A 17972-nucleotide genomic window follows, 5' to 3' on the forward strand; every position below is an offset into this window, starting at 1 on the left:
GATTACAATGACTTTTTCCCTCCCATAACTTCCCTCCCATCCACTCAAGAGGTTTCCATAGCCTTGGAAACTCATGACTAGAGCCTAGGGAGATTTCTGACGCCATAAACAAGAGTGTCAAATTGTTAAGTCAACAACAGGAGTCACTGTGCACTTACTCCTCATGTAGGATCTCTGTCCTTAATGTGTTGTCCAATGTGAATTAATGCTATAATCAGTACTCAAACAGTATTTTACACTTTATGTTCTTTTTGGGTGCAAATTGATGAAATCTTTACTTAATATATACTAAATCGGTCTTCTGTTTAATAAAGATAATTGAAAATGAATCTTGATGTGCTCCACTTCCTATCCAGCTCCCTGCTAATGCACCTGGGAAGGCGGTGGAAGATGGTCCAAGTGCTTGGGCACCTGAATCCATGTGGGAGACCTGGATGAAGCTCTTGGCTGTTGCTTCGTTCTTGCCCAGCCCTGAACCAGTAGATGGAAGACTTTCTCTTTCTCTGCCTCTGCCTCTCCCTCTCCGTAACTCCACCTTTCAAATAAATAAATAATTAAAAATATATTTGCTAACCAAACAGAAAATTATATTAAAAGTAATATATCATGGGGCCGGCTCCGTGGCACAGTAGGTTAATCCTCTGCCTGCGGTGCCGGCATACCATATAGGCCCCGGTTCTAGTCCTGGCTGCCCCTCTTCAAATCCAGCTCTCTGCTATGGCCTGGGAAAGCAGTGGAGGATGGCCCAAGTCCTTGGGACCCTGCACCTGTGTGGGAGACTGAGAAGAAGCAGCTGGCTCCTGGCTTTGGATTGGCGCAGCTCCAGCTGTTGTGGCTGGCCATTAGGGGAGTGAACCAATGGAAGGGAGACCTTTCTCTTTGTCTCTCCCTCTCACTGTCTGTAACTCTACCTCTCAAATAAATAAATAAAATCTTTAAAAAAAAGTAATATATCATGATCCAGTAATACATCACAGTATTAATGAGAAATGCATGAAAATTTAACATTAGTAATGCTAATAATTCAAAACATGAAAATATCACTGGATAAGTATCATATAGTCATTTAATATATACCATAAAAAGCATTTGATAAGGCTCACAGGTATGTATAAGATGCATAGCAAACTAGAAATAAAATATTTTTAAAAAATCGTTTATTTATTTAAGACGCAGAGAAAGAGAGCAAGCTCCTATCTCTTGGTTCGCCCCCAACACGTCTGCAATGGCTGAGGATGGACTGAGGCTGCAGCCAGATGCCAGGTCTACCACCTGGATGGTAGGAAAACAATCACTTGAGACATCACTGCTGCCTCCCAGGTTTTGCATTAGCAAAGTTGGAGTCAGGAGTGCCAGGCATCAAACCAGGTGTTCTGATGCTGGCATCTTAACTGTTAGGCTACACACCAGTCCTAGAAGAATCATTGTCAATTTAGTAAAAGCTATAAACTAAAAAACTTAGTATTATATTTTATTGAGAAACTTTATATGCATCTCCTTTAAGACTGGGTATAAGGTGAGGATGCTTCACTGTTACAATAGCCCTTTAACATACTAGTGGAATTAGCTCAAGGTATGGAAAAGAAGTAGTAGTTTACATATACAGAAGGGGAGGGTAGAAATAAAATTGTCATTACCTGTAAATGGTATGATCACATATCTAGAAAAAAGAATAACCTACTAAGATTTAAAGAGCTCTGGAATATTTTTACAATCAAAATCAATGTTGAAAAAATTAGTAGTCTATATTAGTGTTAGTAATAAGCATCAAGAAAATAGTCAATGGAATATTTAAAATTTGAATGTCTCCCTAAACATCATTCATTTAAAAAGTGGAAATGTATATACATATATAGATATAATATAAAAAGCTGATAAAAATTGATATTTAGGACTAAAAATTTTTTAGAATACATTATTAATCAAGAGACAGAAATGCGGGGCCAGCTCTTGGTATAGTAGGTTAAGCATTTGGCTGCATTGGGCTGGTTTGAGTTTTGGCTGCTTCACTTCTAATTCAGCTCCCTGCTGATGGCCTGGGAAAGCAATATGGGGTGGCCCAAGTGCTTAGGCTCCCGCACCTGCATGGGAGACTCGGAAGAAGCTCCTGGCTCCTGGCTTCTAATCGGCCTAGGTCCAGACATTGTGGCCATTTGGGGAGTGAATCAGCAGATGGAAGATTTCTCTCTCTGTCTTTCCCTCTCTCTATCTGTAACTCTGCCTCTCAAGTAAATAAATCATTTTTAAAAAAAGAGACAAAAATGCAAAGTAAAAGTGAATATAGACCATAAACAAGCAATTTCAGAAGATGGAAGCCAAAAGGTGAACAATTATGTGAAGAGATATTCAAACTCATAAGCAGTAGAGAAATCTAAATCAAAATAATAAGCTAAAAAAATCACACACATTTAAAAACACGAGAATGTTAGATGCACCTTAATGTTTATTGCAGTTCAATTCACATAGCTAAGACCTGGAATCAACCTAATTGCCCATCAACAGTAGACTGGATAAAGAAGTTATGGGACATGTACTCTATAGAATACTATACAGCAATAAAAAACAATGAAATCCAGTCATTTGCAACAACATGGAGGAATCTGGAACACATCATGCTGAGTGAAATAAGCCAGTCCCAAAGGGACAAATATCATATGTTCTCCCTGACTGGTGACAACTAACTGAGCAGCAAAAAGGAAACCTGTTGTCGTGAAATGGACACTGTGATAAACAGTGACTTGATCAGCCCTTGTCCTGACTGTTGATGTACAATGTAATACTTTATCCCTTTTAGTATTTTTTTTGTTTGTTTTTAGAACACCTTTATTAGCCTTGGTTGAACCCTTTAATTAACACGAAATTATTCTTAGGTGTTTAAATTTAACTGAAAAGTGATCCCTGTTAAATATAAGAATGGGAATAAGAGAGGGAGGAGATGTACAATTTGGGAAATGCTCAATCAGACTTGCCCCTAATGGTAGAGTTAGAAACGTACTAGGTGATTCCAATTCAATCCCATCAAGGTGGCATGTACCAATGCCATCTCACTAGTCCAAGTGATCAATTTCTGTTCACAATTGATCATAATGATAGGAATAAGAGTCAAAGGGATCAGAGAAACAAGACTAGTGTCTGCTAATACTGATAGAATTAAAAAGGTAGAGAACAATCCAACATGGGAAGTGGGATACACAGCCGACTCATAGAATGGCAGATGTCCTAAACAGCACTCTGGCCTCAGAATCAGCCCTTAAGGCATTCGGATATGGTTGAAGAGCCCATGAGAGTATTTTAGGCATGAAAAGCCAAGACACTCTGGCAAAAAAACAAAAAAAAAACAAAAAACAAAAAAAAAACCAAACCACCTAAATGAAAGATCTCTGTGAGTGAGATCCCAGTGGAAAGTATGGGCCATCAAAGAAGGAGGTGCCTTTCTCTGAAGGGAGGAGAGAACTTCCACTTTGACTATGGCCTTGTCTAAATAAGATTGGAGTTGGCAAACTCAAGAGGCTTCCATAGCCTTGGCAACTCATGACTAGAGCCTAGGGAGATTACTGATGCCATAAACAAGAGTGTCAATTTGTTATGTCAACAACAGGAGTCACTGTGCACTTACTCCTCATGTAGGATCTCTGTCCTTAATGTGTGGTACAATGTGATTTAATGCTATAACCAGTACTCAAACAGTATTTTACACTTTGTGTTTCTGTGTGGGTGCAAACTGTTGAAATCTTTACTTAATATATACTAAATTGATCTTCTGTATATAAAGATAATTGAAAATGAATCTTGATGTGAATGGAATGAGAGAGGGAGCTGGAGATGGGAGGGTTGCAGATGGGAGGGTCAAATTAAGTATAAAGAAATACCCAATTAACTAGACATTTTGCTTCAAAGAAATTTTCACGAAGTTCCATGATTGATAAGTCCATCATGAAGATGTTCATCATGGTCTTATTTTTGGTGACAGGGAATTAGAAACAATCTAGGTTAGCAACCAATGAAGGAAATGGATAATAGAAACATAGTACCTATAACAACAGAATACCATGCAGCAGTCAGATACAATGTACATATAGCAACGTAAATAAATGTTAAAATTTAATTTAAATAAAGTAAAATTCTACATATAATGAAATACAGAGCACAATAAAATGTATGGCATACTTAAATTTTAGCTACATAATTCGGGGGGTGGTAGATATAAGTTAAATATACTCAACCTTGGGATAATACTGCTGAAGCATGAGAGATGGGCACAAGGTAATTCATAGTATTATTCTCTCTCTCTCTTTTTATTTGGTAGAATGACACATAGAGAGAGAGGGAGATAGAGACAGAGATCTTCCTTCGACTAGTTCACTCCCCAAATGCCCACAACAGCTGGGGCTAGGCTCAGCCCAAAGCCAGGAGCCAGGAACTCATACAGGGAACATTAACAGGAAGCTGGATTGAAAGCAGAGGCAGCAGGACTTGAACTAGCATGCTGATCTGGAATGTGGGAATGTATATGGAACAATGATCAGACAAAGAGAGAGATTTTCCATTGAGTGGTTCACTCTACAAATGCCCATAATAGCCAGAGCTGGGTTAGGTTGAAGCCAAAAGACTAGAACTCCATCAGGGTGTCCCGTGTGTGTGGCAAGGGTTCCAGCACTAAGCCATTATCTGCTGCCTTTAGGATGCATAAGCAGGAAGCATGATTGGAAGTGGAGAAGCCAGGACAGGAACTGGCATTCCCTTATGGGATATAGGCATCCCAGCATCAGCCTAATCTACTGTGCCACAATTCTTGTGCTTTAATAACTGTTTTAAGTAATAAACTCTATTTATGAGGGATCTTCAAAATTTTCATGGAAAATGGTTATTATGGAAAAACTATGCATACATTTCAAAACATGTACCAAAAAAAACCCCTAACTTTAATTCTCTTTTCCAAGAAATTTTTGAATAACCTTGTGCAACAGAACTGAATTAAAAGCAAGTTATATCACTTATCCATCCATGAGAAGTCATTTCTAACAAACATATTCAACACAGAAGCTAGAAAAATCAGGAAGCTGCTAACCACATATTAAGGAGAGGAAAAAAAACCCAAACTACCAGGCTCTAAGTACTTGTACTCTAAAAGAATAAAGCAAAATGGAACAAAGGAAAAAAAAAGCCAAAAAAGTCCTGTAACTAGAATCTGTAAATTCTTTCTACTTGGTTTACAGTGGCAGATGCTGTTTCCTTTCCCCCTCAAAGGTAAATGCTTAGGCTGATATTGAAATGGGCTTTTCAAGTATTTATTTCTGGTTTCTTTTGAAAAAAAAATCCTTAGATTTGATAGTACAGTCTCTCATTCACACTTAGCAGACACTAGAGAAGAACAGGAATTCATCTTATATATAAGATCATATATAAGATCATATCATATATAAGATCATATATAGGTCATATATTCTCCAGGCTTCCATTGTCCCACCTGTTAGATAATATTATTTAAAGTATTCTTGTTCCTCTTGTAACTCAACTGAAATTATATCAAAATATCGTAACAAATTTTCCTAGTCATGTAAGCAGCCAGCCATTGGAAGCATGCACAGCCATGCTAAGTTAGAGGATATGCTTGGTCAGGGCAAATCTTTGGCAAGTTATGAAATAATGAAGAGGTTTTTATTAATACTCAGTGGTATTAATACTGTGAGAATGGAACCTATTTACAGGGAGTTTTGGAGTGGGTAAAGAAAAAACTTTACATTGTTAAGGGAGCTGATTCATTAAATGCAACACTGTACAGTGGTTGAAGGAAGTTTTTGTTTAATTATTTTATCAAGTAACTGAGTGTACTCACTGGTACGATAGGAGCTAATTTATTCTTTATATATTTATTGATTTGCTTTTACCCATAATATTACATAATTTTTAAAATCAGATGCCTATTATATATGAAATCTGATACCTCCTGAGAAAATGGTATTAGGGTATGAAAATTTGCACCTGAATATAAATGAATGTAGTTATGAGGTCACTTAGATGGGTTCACTGATAAAAAGAAAGCTTAGAAAGAAAAAATCATTATCTGGCAACTTGAATCATTTAAATTAAATTATTCATGAGGTTACAGTTATTACTCACCTTGAGTGTCTAACTTCTAAAGATCTTGTCTGTAAACCATAAAGCTTCAGTGTCTAGTTCCCACATGCAGAAACTCCCATCTTCAATGTTCATCTAAAACACATGGAAAAAAAATCCATGAATTTGAGGTTATAAATATTATTTCATTTTTTTAAACATAAAGTAAATCCATGTAGTTATTCTTCATGAGTTTCTTTAATACATTTGGGCAAAGAAAGGTGTGCAACATAGGGCATGATTTTATGTAAATAAACACAGTAACATCGAGATTTCCCCTTCTGAATAATCTGAAAGTTCTGTGGAACACAGATTTTGATGTATGTCATAAAGTTGAGAACTGGATATAAACCTAATTTTATCTGGGTACATAGTTTCCATGAAAATTCTTCATAAATATACTTTTAATACATTGATTCTCATATCATGTATGGACACAGTCCAACATTATTACAAAAACATACTCTTGATTACACTTGAGTTGACTTTGAGAAGACCCCAAATCATAGAAATTAACTACCTCAGTTTTTTGTGCTCATAAAAAAAGTGAAATTTCAATTCCCCTTATCACTTAAACTTCCTAATCAGTACGGTATACCAACTTAATATAGGCAAGGAGGTAGCTTGCAAGGCAGAGCTGGGGTTAGCAGAATCTCCTTATAATCCTGGTCTATTTCATCCAATATACTCCCACAGTTTCCATAAAATCATCACCCAGAACTGACACTGACTAAAAAATAGCCAACATGGCTGCTGATTGCATGCTTGTGATGACCTATAACTAAATCAGATATTATTACAATAAAATCACCACGGTAACACTCCTACTCTCATCACACACCTGACCGTAACCAAACTTCTGAGAATTCCAAAGAAAACCAAGGAAATGGGCAATTCTCCATCCTGCCTGAACACTGCCCCCTATGAATATTTATTAATTCATCCCAGACACCATCTCCATGCCTCCATTTCATACAAGAGAATGGCACTGAACCTCTTTGGGCACAACTTTTTCGAGCATAACCATATGTCCTCTTGAGTGTGCACTTTTGCTTAGCTAATAACCAAACCACTATGTACATCACATCCTCAAATTTTTTCTTGTGTTGGAGGCAAGAATCTGAATCTAGCCACCCCAGGATATCTGTGGAGAGTCAGCCAGGGGAAAGGTGAAAGCCCATCCAGAAATCAGCTAATGTGTCTTTCTCCCAACTCAACCTTGCTTGCACTAGAGTCTTGTTTTCATTCTGCCTTGTTTTGGTACTATTTGGGCATGGACATTCTACACTGCCTGACCTCTCTTTCATCTATGCCTTCTAAAACACCAATTTTTTGGCACCACTGGGATGAATGCCCCATTACACATTTTACCACCCTTATCAATGAGGTGTTTTATTCCACTACAATAAGCATATATCTATATATGGAAAAATCAATTTTGGGACTCCCAGGAACCCATATTGTCTCTGTGGATAAGCCTTTGGAATATGGCCACCCTCATGTTCTTGGACCCAAAATAAATCTGATCAGGAGACTATGCCACTCACTCATTTGGTACAGTGTTATTGTCTCCCATATTCATGGCAATGGCTAGAATGAGGGGTCTGGATGTGGTATTGGGACATGACTGATGGATGCTCTAAGGAGCAGTCCATGCATGAGTTTCTCTGTATTCTTCTAAAGAAGGTTCCTCTACGCTCCTTTCTTTTGGTAACTTTCCAGATTCTTTTAACGTTCATAGCAAACCACTACAGACTGCACTTGAAGCATTAAACACGTTACATTTTGCTAAAATGCTAAAGATGAGGTTTAAGATCTGTTGATCTTTCATGACTCCCCCTATACCCCTTCTCCTCTGCACAGAAATACTCAGAGGCTGTGGATGCTTGGCCAAAATGAAGGGGTCTGAAGGTGCTCAGTCAGGTTTCAATCAGTTCACAAGAGGGTCCAGAACTGATATAGACCACTGCCAATGCTCTAATAGAGTCCAGACCTATTCATTCCACTATCTTTCTTTGTCCCTCCCTAGGTTATAAAAAAGCTCTTTCAACCATGGGTAACAATCTGTCCATTCCCATTGACTCAATTCCTTAATAATTGGGAAATCATTAAAGTAGATATTTTGAAAAAGAAAACACTTATTTTCTTTTGCAACATTATCTGGCCCCATTACAAGACTGACCAAGGGAAACCTGGTCACAAAAAGGAACCCACAACTTTAATTTTATCCTCCAACTTGACTTCTTCTGCAAAGGAGAAAAAAAAAAAAAAAAGGTCAGAAATTCCTTATGTCTAGGCCTTTATGGCACTATTTCATAACCTTACTCAGGTACTTAGGGGGAGCTGTAGGCTCTTTTATGCCTATTTCCTCTTATAGATAACAGAGTCAAAAGAGCACCAGATAGATCTGATGGATGATCTGCTATTGAGTGGTCCTCCACTACCCAGAACTCAACCACCTCCCTCTTATTTCATCAAAACTGTCATTGGGGGGCAACGAGTCCTCCCCTTTTTCCTCATGCCCCAATTTTTTTCATCTGCTATCCTACTGCCTTCACTCTACAACCTCTCTCTGGAGGACAGCCTAGCCAGAAGCACTTTCAATGGGGCATCTTATCCAGGTACAAGTTAGCTTTGTCATCTGAAAGGGATGGCTGACAGTCATGTTGGCACAATTAGAGTACATGTTCCTTTTTCCATGACTGATGTAAATAATTGTAAAGAAAAGCTAGGGAAGTTTTCAGAATATGCTACCAAATTTATGGAGGAATTTCATGCCCTTACTCTGACCTTTGAATCGACCAGATGTGATAATGTTTTTTCCTCTTTGTGCACCCCTGAAATAAGAGATTGGATCTGGGCCAAGCCCCACACCCATGCTGACTTCTTGGCAGCCCAGCAGACTGATTGCCAAACCCCTAGATGGAGGCTTAAAGAGTTCAGATGCTGATACACTTGAGTGGATGGGAAAACAACACAGGGCCTTTAAAAAGATGAAAGGTCTGGTGCCAACAATCCCTGCACTAAGGATTCCTAATTTAGACAAGCCCGTCACCCCGTTTCTAGCTGAAAAAAAAACCAAAAAACAAAAAGTGGGTATTCTTCCATGACAAGTGGCCTATTTTTCTAAACAGCTGGATTCTGTGGCTACAGAATGGCCTGGATGCTACTGTACTTTTGGTAGAGGAAAACTACCAAATTGACTTCAGGCCAGTCGCTTGAAGTTCAAACGCCACACAAAGGATATCTAGAGATTAAAAGTACACCAATGGCTAACAGGAGGATACTCACTGAACACCAGACTCTCCTTTTAAATTTGCCATAGGTAATTCTCAAAGCATGCCAAGTCCTCAATCCACTCTTACACCTTCTGAAGATACTGAAAAGCTGGCTCAGTCTTGTGTAAAGTTCACAGAATAGGCCTACTCCAATAGACCTGATTCGGAAGATGAACCTCTGGAAAGTCTAGACCATGAAGGATTCACTGATGGCAGTAGTTTCATAAAGAAAGGGATCAGAAAAGCAGGATATGTCACAGAAATTGATAGCAAAGCTGTGTAGGTCCAGTCACTACCACACAATACTTTGGCTCAAAAGGCTGAATTTATTGCTTTGATTAGATAAATTAAATCTGGGAAAAGACTGGAGATTCAATATTTACACAGATTCCAAATATACTTGCCTTGTGCCACAAGCACACATGGTGATTATGGAGAGAGAGGCTTTCTGATTGGGAAAAATTTCCCCTCAATGAGGCTGCATTTCCTGATAACATGCTTTTCTTCCTTCTTATTCCATAGGTCAAAAAGGAGCAAGAGTATGAACCATGTCAGAGAAAGGAAAGCCCATGAATACTCACGCTATCTTCTTCAGGAAACTGCCATTGTTAAGAAATCCTGCCAGTAAACTTTCCCAACAAGGTAACAAAAGGTACTACAGACCATGAAGTTGCTTTAAGAAACCCATCTGGTGCTTTGGGTCATGTAGCCCAGACTGCTGGACAAGCCCTAGAACAACTAAAAGATTCTTTAGTTTCCCTAGCTAAAGCTGTCATAGACAACTAACTAGCTCTACATTACCTACTGGCTGAACATGGAGGAGTATGTTCAATGAGTAATAAAACCTGCTGCACTTAATTCAATAAGATAGTAAAAGAGTTTATGATCAAGCCTGGTTCAAAGATTTTAGTAAGGGAAGTTCTCTGACTTCCACCACCTGAAAAGTGCTCTCTCTCCCTTCTCTGACATGGTTCCCACTCTTGATCTTTTTGGCCCATATATATTCATCCTAACAGTCAAATCTGTGTTTTCCCAAATTCAAAAGTTTCATGTAAAGATGACAGTTATGCAGAAATGTTAGCCATTACCAGTGGCTGGTGATGAACCTCTAGATTAGCTGGCAGGATGACAAGTTAACATAGCATACAGAACTTACAGACCTTCCTCTCTTCACATACTATAAATTTTGAAAGACAAAAATCTGAAAGGAAAAGATGAAATAGACAAGGAGAAGCTAAAGTCATCAAGTCCTTATAATCCCACCTACTCCACAAAGTCCCTGACCCTTTTTGTTCTGTGGAAAACCATAGTCTCCACGAAACGCTGCTGAGAACCAGCACTGGCTGGAAATAAACATAGCTGATCGACCCAAACTGAATTTAAGTATCATTATAATGAAATTACCATGCTTACACTCCTACTTCCATCATGCATCTGATGCCATGGCACTTTCAAGACTTTCAAAAAAGTTAAGGATTAACTTCCCAACAGAAACCATAACTTTGTTTCCAAATTATATAAAGAGATAGTGTGGATTCTCAGTGGGCGCAGGTCTCTGTCAAACATGCCCATACTCCTCAAATGTGTACTCTGCATGGCTAACATTGAATCCTGTTCCTCTAACCTTTTCCTATACACTTCATCTTTGAAATAGTTCTTGCATGGGAGACAAGTATTTAGACCTAGCCATCTCATCATAAATCTAGCTAAAAAAAAAAAAAAATACCTTGTAAGAGAAACTGCCTTTTAGTGACAAATAGGATTAAACAGAGAAAATAACCTTTGCCTAAAGAAATGGATTCTGTCTTCTTTGATGATAAAATTAGGAAGCAGGATTTGAATGCTACAGTGCCATACTTTAGGATGTGTGTGTGTGTGTGTGTGTGTTTTTTTTTTTAAGATTTATTTATTTATTTGAAAGTCAGAGTTGCACAGAGAGAGAAGGAGAGGCAGAGAGAGAGGTCTTCTATCCACTGGTTCACTCCCCAATTGGCCACAATGGCTGGAGCTGTGCCAATCTGAAGCCGGGAGCCTAGACCTTCTTCCAGGTCTCCCACATGGGTGCAGGGGCCCAAGGACTTGAGCCATCTTCTACTTTTCCAGGCCATAGCAGAGAGCTGGATGGGAAGTGGAGCATCTGGGACTCGAACCAGTGCCCATATGGGATGCCTGCATTGCAGGCAGTGGCTTTACCAGCTACGCCACAGTGCTGGCCCCTAGAATGTGGTTTTGAGCATGCTTTAAGGCAAACATAAATGGCTTTTCACCTAGTTAATATCATTAGTGTAGATGCTTATTTCTTAGCTGCAGCTTTATATTAAAAACACTTGGTACACTTTTAAAATATATGACAGACTCAGTTGCGTACTGTATATTAGATAGGGCCAGGGCCGTGATATTTTTAAAAAGCATTACAGAATGGAATCTTTTCTTTCCTTCCAGTTCAGGAACAATTTTGCAGCAACTATTTGGCTTAGTTTCTACACATTCATACAATGTTAACTTCCAAATAATTCTGAGCACAAATGTCTATGAAAAATGCTGAGGGGCCAGTACTGTGGCATACTGGGTAATGCTGTTGCCTGCAATGCTGGAATCCCATATGGGCACTGGTTCATGTCCTGGCTGCTCCACTTCAAACTCAGCTCCCTGCTAATGGCCTGGAAAAAGCAGCAGAGGATGGACCAAGAGCTTGAGCCTCTGTTACCCAGGTGAGAGACCTGGAAATAACTTCTGGTTCCTGGCTTCAGTCTGGCCCAACCCTGGCTGTTGTGGCCATCTGGTGAGTGAACCACCAGATGGTTCTCTCTATCACCCTCTCTCTATAACTCTTTTAAATCAATCAATCAATCAATCTTTTAAAAAGCACTGAGATTTTGCTAATCTGACTACTATATAAAGTGACTTCAAAGTTTCATGATACCCAAAAACATACACATAAACATACCTCAACAGCCATGTAATATCTTAGGATCACATGCATGACTTAATTGGCAGTGAATGTCAAATGTAATAAAAAGGTAAGACTAAAATTTAGAACCCTAATGGTCATGCCCAGAGATTCTCACTCAAAGAATTAGGCTGAGTTCAGATTCTGTTTTTCACTTGAATCTTTGGAGATTAAATGCAGACCTACAATCTCTATAAAAAAGTGCTCTGAGCATTTATAAGTGCTATTACTAAACTCACACTATTAGCAACTGTACACACTTATTGGATTTTATTTTAAGATTACATTTCTAATATCTTTTAAGATTACATTTTCAGATCTCTTATAGAAATTTTCTTAAAATGTAATGACACTCCTAGGATTGAAATATGGCAATGTATGCAAGAGGAAAACATGCTTTCTGTATCCTTGCATTATCAGCATTGTATCCAAGCATAAACTTCATAGCTGAATATTTTCACACCATTAGCAGTCTACAACATTAATAGTCCTCAAGAGCTACTCATTCTGATTTGACTTTTAACAAAAATTCTAATTCACAAATTTCATGGATGGTTGAATGGAAAGAGATCATAACAGGTAACTATAAAATAAAAATAAAAACATTACTGTCTGATAGAAATTAAACATGCAAAGGATTAACAGTATTTTTAGTTTCTGCATTTTAAAAGATCCCAAGTTTCTCCAATATAAAAAGATTTTTAATCATGCGATCTATGGAGGATTTACATTCTTAACAGTTTTCATCACAGAAAATAAATTTAGCCTGAGCATATCCAACTCATTGCTTAGTACCAGTTAAAACTATTAGTAGCTTTAATCTAGGTCACTCTTTTGGTGGACTTTAAGTTACTTTTATTTGTGTTGCTAAGGCAGCTATTTTATTTTTGTGACAAAGAACAGCAGTCATTATAGTGTATGCTTAAGTCACTTTCAAAAACAAAGATCCAAAGCTAATTCTTAGTCCTGTGCTCCAAATTAAGCCTAGTTCTACTGCAAACCTATCCAATCTGCTTTCAGTAAGAAACTATATTTAAAGTATATTCTGGAGTTCTATCGTATAGTAAAGTGACTATAATGTGATTATACTGTGTATTTCTCTATTAAAAAAAAACTAGGAGATAGGTTTTTAGATGCTTTTATTATAAAGAAATGTTAAATGATTGAAAGGATAAATACATTCACCATGGTTGGATATTATGAATGGATACATGTAAGAAAATGTCACACAGTATCCCATAAAAGTGCAGTTTTTGTGTGTCTGTTAAAATTTCTTTAAAATTTAACAAAAAAAAAAAAACCTGAAGAAACCACCAAAGTTCTGTCTATGAAAGTTGATAATGGCCGGTGCCGCAGCTCACTAGGCTAATCCTCTGCCTGTGGTGCCAGCACCCCTGGTTCTAGTCCCAGATGGGGCACCAGATTCTGTCCTGGTTGCTCGTCTTCCAGTCCAGCTCTCTGCTTTGGCCTGGGAGTGCAGTGGAGGATTGCCCAAGTGCCTGGGCCTTTCACCCGCATAGGAGACCAGAAGAAAGTACCTGGCTCCTGGCTTCAGATTGGCACAGTGCGCCGGCCATAGAGGCCACTGTAGGGTGAGCCAACAGAAGGAAGACCTTTCTCTCTGTCTTTCTCTCTCTAACTCTGCCTGTCCAAAAAAAAAGTTGATAATAAACAGGGTATTAATAGTATAGGGTACTTTAAAAGGTTCACAGAAAACTGGAATTAAAGGATAAGTTGCTTTGGATATAAAGGTTTCAAAATACATAAATATGCACAATCTTCAACCAGTTCATGGAGATAGTACATTATGAAAAAACCATGCATGGGTATCAAAATTTTTGCACTCCAATAAACTTATCTTGATTCGATTTTCCTACAGACTTCTTGAAGTACCCTTGTATAAGATGCATTTTAATGAGAGAAATGAAAAGGTTTTTTTAAATCCTCTCATCTATTTTCTCATCATAATTTTCTTTTTTATCTATATTTTTTATTTTTTAAAAGTTTATTTATTTGAAAGGCAGAGCTACAGAGAGGCAGAGGCAGAGGCAGAGGAAGAAAGAGAGAGAGGTCTTCCATCTGATGGTTCATTCCCCAAATGGCTGCAGCAGCTAGAACTGAGCAGATCCAAAGCCAGGAGCCAGGGGCTTCCTCCAGGTCTCCTATGTGGATGCAGGGGCCCAAGGACTTGGGCCATCTTCTACTGCCTTCAGAGGCCACAGCAAGAAGCTGGATTGGAAACAGAGGAGCCGGGAATTGAACCGGCACCCATAAGGGATGCCGGTACTGCAGGCTGTGTCCTTACCCACTTTGCCACAGCGCTGACTCTTCTCATCACAATTTTCTAAAAATGCCCATCTAATCTGGACCAGGTATTCTTCTGGTGGAATGATATGCATTTTGGTTCTGATAGTTCATCTATATTGTATACATTAGTTTGGGATGCTAGAGAGTGACTCTTTTTTTTTTTTTTCTGTACATTCATTGGAAAATACCTTGAGAGCTTTTAGAGAGAGAAAGGAGTACAACTTATTGATAAATGTATGTTTCTATATATATACATTATACATGTGTATATATAGATATTATATATAATATATATATTACCAAGAAGATGGATATTAGCATTCTGGTAATAATAAATTCAACTTTAGCTTTGTTATCTGATTGGGCATGTCAATGAGAAGACTATTATGAGCTAATCAATTTGTAATCCAGTGAATGGACTGGCAGCTCATTCATAACTCCAATTTTATATAGCATCTCTCTTACCTCAAAAATAAGAATCTTGAAGATCAAGGACTGAGAACTCAAGGTTTATAAAATAAATACATTGTGAAGGCAAACAGGATTAAGTGACAGCGATCCTATGTCAGTAAGTTTACATTCACTAAAAGAGAACTTTGAGAGCAAATGAAAAATATGATCAATGAATAAATTTGAATTTATGCATCATTTCCATTTATTCTTCCATGCTTGTTAAAACCTTTCAATAACTTCTTTTGTAATGTCATAGAAATACTATAAACCTACCTTACTTTTACTAATTATATCTCTTTATCTAGGTAGGCAGTTATTAGTGACTAACAGATGAAATAGTGACTTTGATGTTTGCCTCCATTCAAATATTGGCCTCTTTAGAAGATTATAATTAAGATTATGTTTAAATGAGGTTTCACCTCACCCCGGTTAGAATGGCTCACATTCAGAAATCTACCAACAACAGATGCTGGAGAGGATGTGCGGAAAAAGGGACACTAACCCACTGTTGGTGGGAATGCAAATTGGTTAAGCCACTATGGAAGTCAGTCTGGAGATTCCTCAGAAACCTGAATATAACCCTACCATTCGACCCAGCCATCCCACTCCTTGGAATTTACCCAAAGGAAATGAAATTGGCAAACAAACAAGCTGTCTACACATTAATGTTTATTGCAGCTCAATTCACAATAGCTAAGACCTGGAACCAACCCAAATGCCCATCAACAGTAGACTGGATAAAGAAATTATGGGACATGTACTCCATAGAATACTATACAGCAATAAAAAACAATGAAATCCGGTCATTTGCAACAACATGGAGGAATCTGGAAAGCATTATACTGAGTGAATTAAGCCAGTCCCAAAGGGACAAATATCATATGTTCTCCCTGATTGGCGACAACTAACTGAGCAGCAAAGGGGAAACCTGTTGTCGTGAAATGGACACTATGAGAAACAGTGACTTGATCAGCTCTTGTCCTGATGGTTGATGTACAATGTAATACTTTATCCATTCTAGTATTTTCTCTTTGTTTTGTTCTAGTACTATTGGTTGAACTCTGTAATTAACACACAATTATTCTTAGGTGTTTAAATTGTAACTGAAAAGTGATCCCTGTTAAATATAAGAGTAGGAATAAGTGAGGGAGGAGATGTACAATTTGGGACAAGCTCAATCTAACTCCACCAAAAGGTGGAGTTAGAATCATGCCAGGGGATCCCAATACAATCCTATCAAGGTGGCATGTACCAATGCCATCTCACTAGTCTAAGTGATCCATTTCAGTTCACAATTGATCACACTGATAGGTCTAAGAGTCAAAGGGATCACACAAACAAGACTGGGAAAGGGGAGGGTTGCGGGTGGGAGGGACGTTATGGGGGGGAAGCCTTTGTAATCCATAAGCTGTACTTTGGAAATTTATATTCATTAAATAAGTTAAAAATAAAAAAAATAAAAAAAAAGTCTAGTGTCTGCTATTACTAGCTGACAGAATCAAAAAGGGAGAGAATGATCCATCACAGGAAGTGGGATACACAGCAGACTCATAGAATGGCAGATGTCCTAAATAGCACTCTGGCCTCAGAATCAGCCCTTAAGGCATTCGGATATGGCTGAAGAGCCCATGAGAGTATTTTAGGCATGGAAAGTCAAGACACCCTGGGGGAAAAAAAACAAAAAACAAAAAACAAAAACAAAAAAAAACAAAAAAAGAAGACCTAAATTGTGGGGAGCAACTGAGACTAGACTAAGTTACTGGAATTAAGACTCATTCTATGCATCTGCTCTCCCACAATATGGCGCTGGGGAGGAGCAAACAACTTCTACGCAGCTGCCTCGCCAATTTGACAAACAAGTGGCAGGAGCTGATCCTGCTCCTGATTGGAGGAGAGCAGCATGCTCGGCGTGTGGGTAGCAGAGTTGGGATTGGTGGAAGAGGACTATAAAGGAGGAGAGAGACAATATGCACCGGGGAACATCTGAGGAACATCTGAGCGACCCCTGAGAGAGCCGGCCGGTGGTGTGCCGCTCCCCTGCGGAAGCGGGGAAAACGGCGGGGGGTGCCACCCCTCCGCGGAGGCGGGGGGGGGGGGCGGCAGGTAACCCGGGACGGCATCGTTCCTCCGCGAGTGAGGGACCGGCAGCTAACCCGGGAAGAGCTGGGCAAAAGGAACAGCGCAGGGTCCAGTGTCGTTCCTCTGCGAATGGGGGAGCGACACTAAATGGAAGATCTCCGCGAGTGAGATCCCAGTGGAAAGAATGGGGTCATCAAAGAAGGAGGTACCTTTCTCTGAAGGGAGGAGAGAACTTCCACTTTGACTATGACCTTGTCTGAATAAGATTGAAGTCAGCGAACTCAAAAGGCTTCCATAGCCTTGGAAACTCATGACAAGAGGCTAGGGAGATTACTGACGCCATAAACAAGAGTGTCAAATTGTTAAGTCAACAACAGGAGTCACTGTGTACTTACTTCTCATGTGGGATCTGTCCTTAGTGTGTTGTCCAATGTGAAGTAACGTTATAACTAGTACTCAAACAGTATTTTACACTTTGTGTTTCTGTGTGGGTGCAAACTGATGAAATCTTTACTTAATATATACTAAATTGATCTTCTGTATATAAAGAGAATTGAAAATGAATCTTGATGTGAATGGAATGGGAGAGGGAGCGGGAGATGGGAGGGCTGTGAGTAGGAGGGAAATTATGGGGGGGGGAAGCCATTGTAATCCATTAACTGTACTTTGGAAATTTATATTTATTAAAAAAAAAGATTATGTTTATGGGCCAGCGCTGTGGCATAGCGGGTAAAGCCTCTGTCTACATTGCTGGCATCCCATGTGGGCGCTGGGTTGAGTCCTGGCTG

The 17972-nt window shown here is 38.8% G+C and overlaps 1 protein-coding gene across 14 annotated transcripts in view; it reads right to left on the reverse strand.

Annotated features, from left to right (window-relative positions):
• MBD5 (methyl-CpG binding domain protein 5) overlaps window positions 1-17972 on the reverse strand; it is a 494793-nt gene that overhangs the window by 327874 nt on the left and 148947 nt on the right. For all 14 annotated transcript variants that reach the window (XM_070070952.1, XM_070070949.1, XM_017342834.3 and 11 more), the window contains one exon: window positions 6121-6213. The gene's annotated coding sequence lies outside the window, so the exon portion shown is untranslated. The remainder of the gene's footprint in view (window positions 1-6120; window positions 6214-17972) is intronic.

The sequence above is a fragment of the Oryctolagus cuniculus genome, chromosome 3 (genome assembly GCF_964237555.1).
Source record: "Oryctolagus cuniculus chromosome 3, mOryCun1.1, whole genome shotgun sequence".
NCBI lineage: Eukaryota > Metazoa > Chordata > Mammalia > Lagomorpha > Leporidae > Oryctolagus > Oryctolagus cuniculus.